This window comes from Culex quinquefasciatus, chromosome 2 (genome assembly GCF_015732765.1).
Source record: "Culex quinquefasciatus strain JHB chromosome 2, VPISU_Cqui_1.0_pri_paternal, whole genome shotgun sequence".
NCBI classification, from domain to species: domain Eukaryota; kingdom Metazoa; phylum Arthropoda; class Insecta; order Diptera; family Culicidae; genus Culex; species Culex quinquefasciatus.
In genome coordinates, this window is record NC_051862.1 from 97,764,245 (window position 1) to 97,772,260 (window position 8,016).

The 8,016-nt window shown below is 39.4% G+C and overlaps 1 protein-coding gene across 6 annotated transcripts in view; it reads right to left on the reverse strand.

The window, feature by feature from the left end:
* LOC6044626 (potassium channel subfamily K member 18) overlaps nucleotides 1–1,729 on the reverse strand; it is an 86,151-nt gene extending 84,422 nt beyond the window's left edge. For 3 of the 6 annotated variants that reach the window (XM_038254119.1, XM_038254118.1, XM_038254117.1), the window contains exon 1: nucleotides 1,618–1,729. The gene's annotated coding sequence lies outside the window, so the exon portion shown is untranslated. Of the gene's footprint in view, nucleotides 1–694 lie in introns of all 6 variants that reach the window. The other 3 variants (XM_038254115.1, XM_038254114.1, XM_038254116.1) reach the window with 2 other exon arrangements.
* Between the last annotated feature and the right edge of the window lie 6,287 nt (nucleotides 1,730–8,016).

An 8,016-nucleotide genomic window follows, 5' to 3' on the forward strand; every position in this document is an offset into this window, starting at 1 on the left:
GATTGAAACTTTAATTCAATTTCCATTACATCATTAATAAAGAGTGATTAACATGTTCTGCTGTTTTTTTTCAAATTGACTTGATGAATAATTTTGTTTTTGCATCTTTAAAAATAATGTGGGATGTATAGCAATGCTTTAATTCAATATGTCAATGCTTTAAAGTAACGCATACAGTAACAAACCTTTCGTTAAAATAGCCCTGAATTTAAACGTAACAAAGTATCGACTACACTAAATCAAGAGAATCAACAAATCTTGAAAATTAATTCAAAATGCTGTAAATAGTTGAAATGCCATTTAATGTATTTTGCAAGGATTGTTGTTTGAGTTTACATCAACTATAAATTATTTCAAGATTGCTTCTTGTTTTAACATAACTCTGAAAATTAAAACAATTTAGGTGCAAAAGTGGAAATTCAATTATGACTGCAATACACACAACCATTTGAAAGATTTTTTTTAAATAATTTAATTAATTTTTAATTTTTTAGCCTCTCCTCAGTAAAGAAGAAAAAACTGCCTGTAGCTATATAAACATTGTGCGGAATTGTTTGCACAAACTATTTAATTCTTTGCTCCTCTTCTACTAAACATTTATAATCGTCTTTTTCTTAGGAAAACTTTTAAGGTGATCGATAAGCTTGAGCGTTTTAATTGAAGTTATCAACCTTCAGCAATGCGTTAGCCAAACCTTTTTGATGGAGACATTTGTTGATTTACGATCGGTGCTTAAAACATGTTTTGCTAAACGCTCAGCGCACTTAAAGTGTGAATGACATCTTCTCAGTTTCACTCAATTTCGAAAAGGAAAATATGTTTAAAGAGACTTCACTGATCTGTTTTCAAGGTAATATAAAATTTGCACAATTAATAGCATAGCACATGGTATATTTTCTTCTTTGAGCATTTTATCGAACAAATTCTCCCAAAATTTTCTCCACTTTTGATTCAAACATTTCCGAGCAGATTCTCATCATATTCCGAACTACTTCTGCAAATCACTGGTGTTTTCGCTTTATGGATCACGTAGCGGTGTCGAGCACCTTAATGCACCTCACTTGACCATATTTTGTGCAGCACTTTATTTTTTTCTCCTTCGTAACCTCATCTTATCTCCCTGCACGTCATGGCCATTTTCGTTTGATTTCACCACAATTTGCACGTACAATTTATTACATTTTCATACGGAATTGCACTCATTCAGGTTTGTTCTTCTTCCTTTTGGCTGCTTTTCGCCTTCCAAACCCCGATAAAAACCCACCGCCACTGCTGTGGTCGTTCCACAGACGTAATACGTGAAAAACGCCTCACGCGGCCAAACCAAAGATAAATATATCTCAACCCGAAACAAACTTTATTCACACAAACACACACACTGCCGTTGTTGTTGTTGTTGTTGTTGTTGTTGGTATTGCCGTTGTTGTAATATTTTCCACACACCACACTTTTCCACGGTGCGAGGAGGAAAATCGCGCGGGCGCTCGCGTCACTTGCTGTGCTTGCTCGGCGAATTTTATGACAAAACTGGGTTGAAGAGTTTCAATATTGAGCCGCAAAACAACGTAAACTCCGACAGTTTGTTGGTCCTCTCGCCATCCCGGTGATGATGCTCACACTCTCCGGCAGCGATCCACGGTGAGACGCACGTAACGACAATAACATTCTAGTTCTTCTAGCCTGGCGAGCAGGAACCGCCATTGCGGACACGTTTCTCTCCAATGGACCACGCGGCCACACTACTCGCTGTTTGGCTTGCTCTCGGCGGCGGCGGCGGCTCTTCAAATCGACCGAAAACGCGATCATCAACTCACCACCCTAACATACCGCACTTGATCCGTCCAAGCTCATCTCAGGCGTTGTCGATACATGTGGTGGTGATGACGTCCGTTGATCGTGAGAATTTCCCACCACGGGATACGGGAGAGTGAGAGAAAGTATATAGAGATTGAGTGCGCGCATGATTCGGATCATCTGCAGTGGCAACCGGCTTAGCGCACATGTTGGCCATCCCAGAGCAACTGATGATGTGGATAAACGGGGACGGTATGAATGACGCCACGGAAAATCGCCACCGACTTGATGTCGGTCTTGTTCTGGCGATAGACGTCAGCAGCTTGCAGGAGAGCGTTTGAGACGTGTTTTGTCTACTGCACGTTGGTTGGTGGAAAAGTTGCAGGACAGTGAATTTGGACGAATATCTTGAGATCGGATTTTCTGAACACATTCATGTCGACTGTTGTTTTGTTGTAAACTGTTAAGAATAAATATTAAAAATTGTTAACAAAATTTGGATCGTCTCAAAATAATACACGGAGACAAAAGAGTTCTTAAAATCGTGAACAAGCGTTCATGAAAATGGGAACCACGAACAAAGTGTTCGAATCCCATGGTACGATTTTCAAAATAAAGTCATTGGGGATCGGAACCAATTCCTAAGCTGATGCCGATTGGTGGCCAAGTGGAACCGACTTCGGTGCCCCGTTGGACTTAATCATGCCCATTTTGTTTTTGCAGGATGATGCCCAAAAATTTTGTATAGTTTTCGGCATTGCTCTGTGGAAAAGTTTTTGTTTTTTTTTACCAAAACCCATAGAGGTGAACCGAGGTACCACAACGGAATCCGGAATATCCCGGCCATATTTGTCTCCTAACTGACAGTTAAAAATATATACAATTCTGGATCTTTTGCAACCGGATGCATCCAATTTGGTCCATTCTACCAAAAGATATAAGAGTTTTTTTTTTATTGAAAAAATAGGGGTCAAATGACTATCCGAGCGTTTGAGTGTTAAGTTTTCACTTGTCACAGAATCGAATAGCAACACTTTTCAAAATAAATGCTGAAAAGTTCAACTTTTCAGCACTTGTTTCGAAAAGTAACCCTTTTCAACATTTTTTTTTATTTAAACGATTTATTGACAAAATACATGAAAATTTGACATAAAATTTCACTCAGTGTAAAATGTTGTATGGAACTCGTTGCAAAACTTGATTTTTTCAGCACTCTTCGTATTTATCCAACTCGGTGAACCTCGTTGGATAAATGTACGACTCGTGCTGAAAAATCCTCTTTTTGCAACTTGTTGCATAAACTACTATTTCGGAATTGTGCGTACGCCATCAAATCGGCCATCCAATTTTACATAAAAGTTCCAAAACATAATCATTGTTCGGCCCGATCGGCCAGTCCCTACGTTGTGATTAACTACTTGCGGGATTGCCGGAACCAACAACTTACGGACGACGGTGGAGCTTCAGGGACGATGGCGGGCGAATCCCGAGCAGGGGTAAATAACACGGGAATACCAAGTTTTGGTATTACTTGGGCAAATAACAGGGACCAAAATTTGCCCTTGGTTGCCCAGTAATAGATGGTAAAATACCATGAAATCATACCAAAGTCTAGTATGTGGAAGGGCACAACAATACCAAACCATGTTATTCCAAGGGTAAAATAATACCTCAAAATAAAACCATTTCAATACCAAGTTGAGGTCTTCTAGATTTTTGAACATTGCTTGAATACCAAAACTTGGTATTGCCATGGTTTTATTTTTAGGTATTCCCGCGCCCTTGGAAAATCAGATTTTGGTATTCCTGTGGTCTTCCAAATACATGATTTTGGTATGATTTCATGGTATTTTACCATCTATTACTGGGCAACCAAGAGCACATTTTGGTCGCTGGTATTTGCACAAGAAATACCTAAATTTGGTATTTTCATACCATTTTTAGTGCAACAGTTGCAGTTAGTGAAAAAACGGAAATGATCCATATGCAACAGCCAAATCTACTCACCTGATGATTCCATGTTGTTCTTAGTGATATTCTTCACCACATTGAATGCATTTGTCATTGATGAACGGCCTGTGCTTGAAGTTCTTGAAGATTCTAAAAAATAATAAAAAATAAGTGTTATTAAAATGAAACTGGATTGAAATTAACCAAAATTTTATAATCAGTTGATTAACTCGTTTTTCAAAGTATTTGGTGATCCCAACTTAGAGAAATTTCAACGCTTTAAAAAAAATCTTAGCGGGTATATAAAAAAAATTTAAAATCAGCTTTAACACTTTTGGGTTTCAAGTCATTTTAGCACAAAATTAATTATCTCATCAAAATTTAAAAAAAAATTCCCGTAGTTTCAGAGGAATTTGATGAAACCTTTCAATACCAAAATAATACCAAAATGTGGCATCCTGACTTAGAAATTTTTCCACAATGTCAAGTCATTTCTTTAGGGGGTATATCAAAAATGTTTAAAATCAAGTTTGAAATTTCCGGTTTTCAATGAAAGCATTCGCTTTGAGACATCATTTTAGCGCAAAATTAATTATTTTGTCAAAATTGGTCAAAATTTTCCCATAGTTTCAGAGGAATTTGATAAAACACTGTAATACCAAAAGAATACCAATATGTGGTGTTCGACCATTGACAAATTCTGCAATTTTGCAATATCAAAACAATACCTTTAATTGGTATGATAGCACATTTTGCTCTTGCATAATCCTTAAGACAAATTTTAAAGGGTCCAGGAATACCAAAATTTGGTATTGATACCAGAGAAAGGTATTATTACGCATTTCCCTTGTTATTTACCCATGCTCGGGAAGATGTTTCTTTCCGAACAAACAAAACACGGTGGTTTTCAAGGCTACGAGAGGTCGCCTGCCTCCTCGGTGGTTCAACACAGAAGAAGAAGAACATCACGAAGATAAACATACATGACAGACTGTACTGTCAGCCTACTAGCGCTCCCAGCGCCCCCCCCCCCACCCCTTCAAAATCGGTTCGAAAAAAACAGATGGCAAAAAAATATTTTTTCAAAAAACTTCAAAACATTGAAGAGCAACTCTCTACGAAATCGGCCGATTTCGACCATTTTTATTTTTTTGTATTTTTTTATTTGACTTAAACTTTGTGGGGGCCTTCCCTATGACCAAATAAGCTAGTTTGCGTCATTGGTTCACCCATTCAAGTCTCCATACAATTTTGGCTGCTGTCCATACAAAAATTGTATGTAAATATTCAAACAGCTGTAACTTTTGAGTGAATTTTCTGATCAATTTGGTGTCTTCGGCAAAGTTGTAGTGTTCAGTTGCCAGCCAGCGACAAGTTAAGACGTGTTTTGCTCGTGTTGTTATCTCGCGTGCTTGGAAGTTTTTGACGGATGGAGGTGGAGGAATCCTCCGAGGAGGAAGATTTTCGTCCCATCCGCGGGAATCGGAAGCGGAAGAAGTCCAGCGAGGTCACTGGAATCGGCATCGAAGGAGACAAAGTTGAGAAGACCCTGCTCAACAGCAACAAATTCAGCGCGCTTTCGGGCGACAAAAACAACAACAATGCCAGCCCAGCAGGAGGAGGAGACGCGGTTCCAGCACCCGGCCAGTCGGCAAGTAAACAAAAGCAACCACCTTTGTTGGTGAAGAACACCATGGATTTTTACAAGCTCGTGGCTATAGTGGAAAGTTGTAAATTTGGTTTCAATCCGATTTACAAACTAACCCGATTTGGAACCAAGGTGACCTGCTTCTCTGTCAAAGATTTTGACAAGTTGCAAAAGCTCCTCAAGAAAAAGAAAAAAAAACTTCATCATCCCGGTACGAGAATCGAACTCACGACCTCTGGATTGGAAACCCAGCACGCCGCTAGTCGAAACCCATCCTCTACCGGTCAGTATTCCCAGTGAGTAGAATTACTCTTTGAAGGGATCTGACTTTGCCGAGCCAGACAGGAATCGAACCCATCACCTTCCGCTTACAAGGCGAAACCCGTAACCTCACGGCCACGGAAGCTCGGCAATTCTACACCCGTGGGTGAACGATTTCACGGGGTCGTTGTTCGTGGTTTACCTGATCAACTGAAACCGGACGAGGTCAAGTACCTGCTGAAGAGGGATCTCAAGCTGGACGCGCTGGAGGTGCATGTCATCAAGCGGAAGGAAAAGTCCACCGTGGACGAATCTCCATACATTGTGGTCTTCCCCAAGGGGTACACCAATCTGAAAAAGCTCTCTGCAATGAAAGTTGTGGCAAGCACTATCATCCGGTGGGAGGCCTACCAGAACAAGCGGCCGAACGTGACCCAGTGCAGGAACTGCTTGCAGCTGGGCCATGGGACCAGAAATTGCCACCTCAAGGGGAGGTGCAATAACTGTGGGGGTCCCCACAAGACGGACGAGTGCAAAGTCCAAGAAGCCGAGCTGAAGCGGTGTGCCAACTGCTCTGGAGCCCACGAAGCCACGGACCACAGCTGCCCCAAGCGTGCGGACTTCATCCGGAGGCGCCAGCAGGCGTCGAAACCGAAACCGCTGGCAAGGAAGGCGGAGAAGCAGAGTCCAGCAGTTCCGGCGTTCACGCCGGCGGAGTTCCCTCCGTTGCCGGGTGCAATCCCGGACGGAACATCGAAGGATCGCCCTCGCCTCGCAAGAAGCAGCCAAGGAAGCTCCCGAGACGGTGGAGCCACGAAAGAGGAAGCCGGGGAGGTGCTCTACAGTTCTGCTGAGCTGTGGGGCATTTTCTCCGAGTACATCGGCAGATTCAAAACCTGCAAGACCCGCTTGGACCAAGTAACCCTCGTCAGTTACATGATCTCCAGGTATGGAGTGTAATGAGTTTTTTTTTATTTTTATTTTATATTTTGATTGTTAACTGATCCTCGGTCCTAACCTGGTCGTAGCACCTTAAAGGACCTAATAAAAATAAGTTATGAATAAAAAAAAAGTTGTAGTGTTGAGGACTTTTGAGATAAAAATAGATACACGGAAAAAAAATTGCAGATTTTTATATCAACTTTTTTTCACAAGAACTCAATTTCCCAAAATACGTATTTTTTGATTTTCGAGATTTTTTGATATGTTTTAGGGGACAAAAACCCGCAACTTTTTAGCCATAGAGAAACATGGTCAAAAAATCTGCCGCCGAGTTATGAATTTTTGAAAAAAACAGTGATTTTTGGAAAAAAACGAAGTTTCATGCAAAAACAAGTTTGTCATTATTTTTTAATGCAAAATTGAATTTGCAATCGAAAAGTACTGTACAGATTTTTTGATAAAGAGCTCCGTTTTCAAGATAACCACCGAAAGTTTTATTTTAGCTAAATATTTGCAGTTTTTCAGTTTTTAAAAATAGTGACCATAAGTGACCATTTCTAAAAATATTTTTTTGAAGTTCAGAAAATTTGCTATAAAATTGTCTAAGAGACATTGAAGATTGGACCTCGGGTTGCTGAGATAGTGCCGCTTTAAGAAAAAGAAACACGAAAATTGAAGTTGTCTTAATCTCACCAAAATAACCCACCATTTTCTAACGACGATATCTCAGCAACTATCGGTCCGATTATCAATGTCAATGTTGTGAAATTTTCCGATCTTTTCGAAAAAAATATTTTGAAATTTTTTAAATCAAGACTAACATTTTAAAAGGGCCAAACATTGAATATTACGCCCATTTAAAATGCTAGTCTTGATTTAAAAAAAAATCAAAATATTTTTTCGAAAAGATCGGAAAATTTCACGTATTTTTCATGTATTCAAATTGAAAATCGGACCATTATTTGCTGAGATATGGTCATTTGAAATTGATGGGTTGTTTTGGTGAGATTAAGAAAACTTCAATTTTCGTGTTTCTTTTTCTTAAAGCGGCTCTATCGCAGCAACCCGAGGTCAAATCTTCAATGTCTCTTAGACAATTTTAAAGCAAATTTTCTGAACTTCTCAAAAAAATATTTTTACGTGATCACTATCTTTAAAAATTGAAAAACTGCAAATATTTCGCTAAAATCAAACTTTCGGTGGCTATATCTTGAAAACGGAGCCCTTTATCAAAAAATCTGTAAAGTTCTTTTCGATTGCAAATTCAATTTTGATATCTCGCTAAATTTGGACAACTTATTTTTTTTTCCATACAATCATATTACACCCTAATGGGACACTAAATTTAGACCAAAATCGGTTCAGCCAACGCTGATAGAACTGAGCAACATTATATAAACAAACAAGAACACATACACATA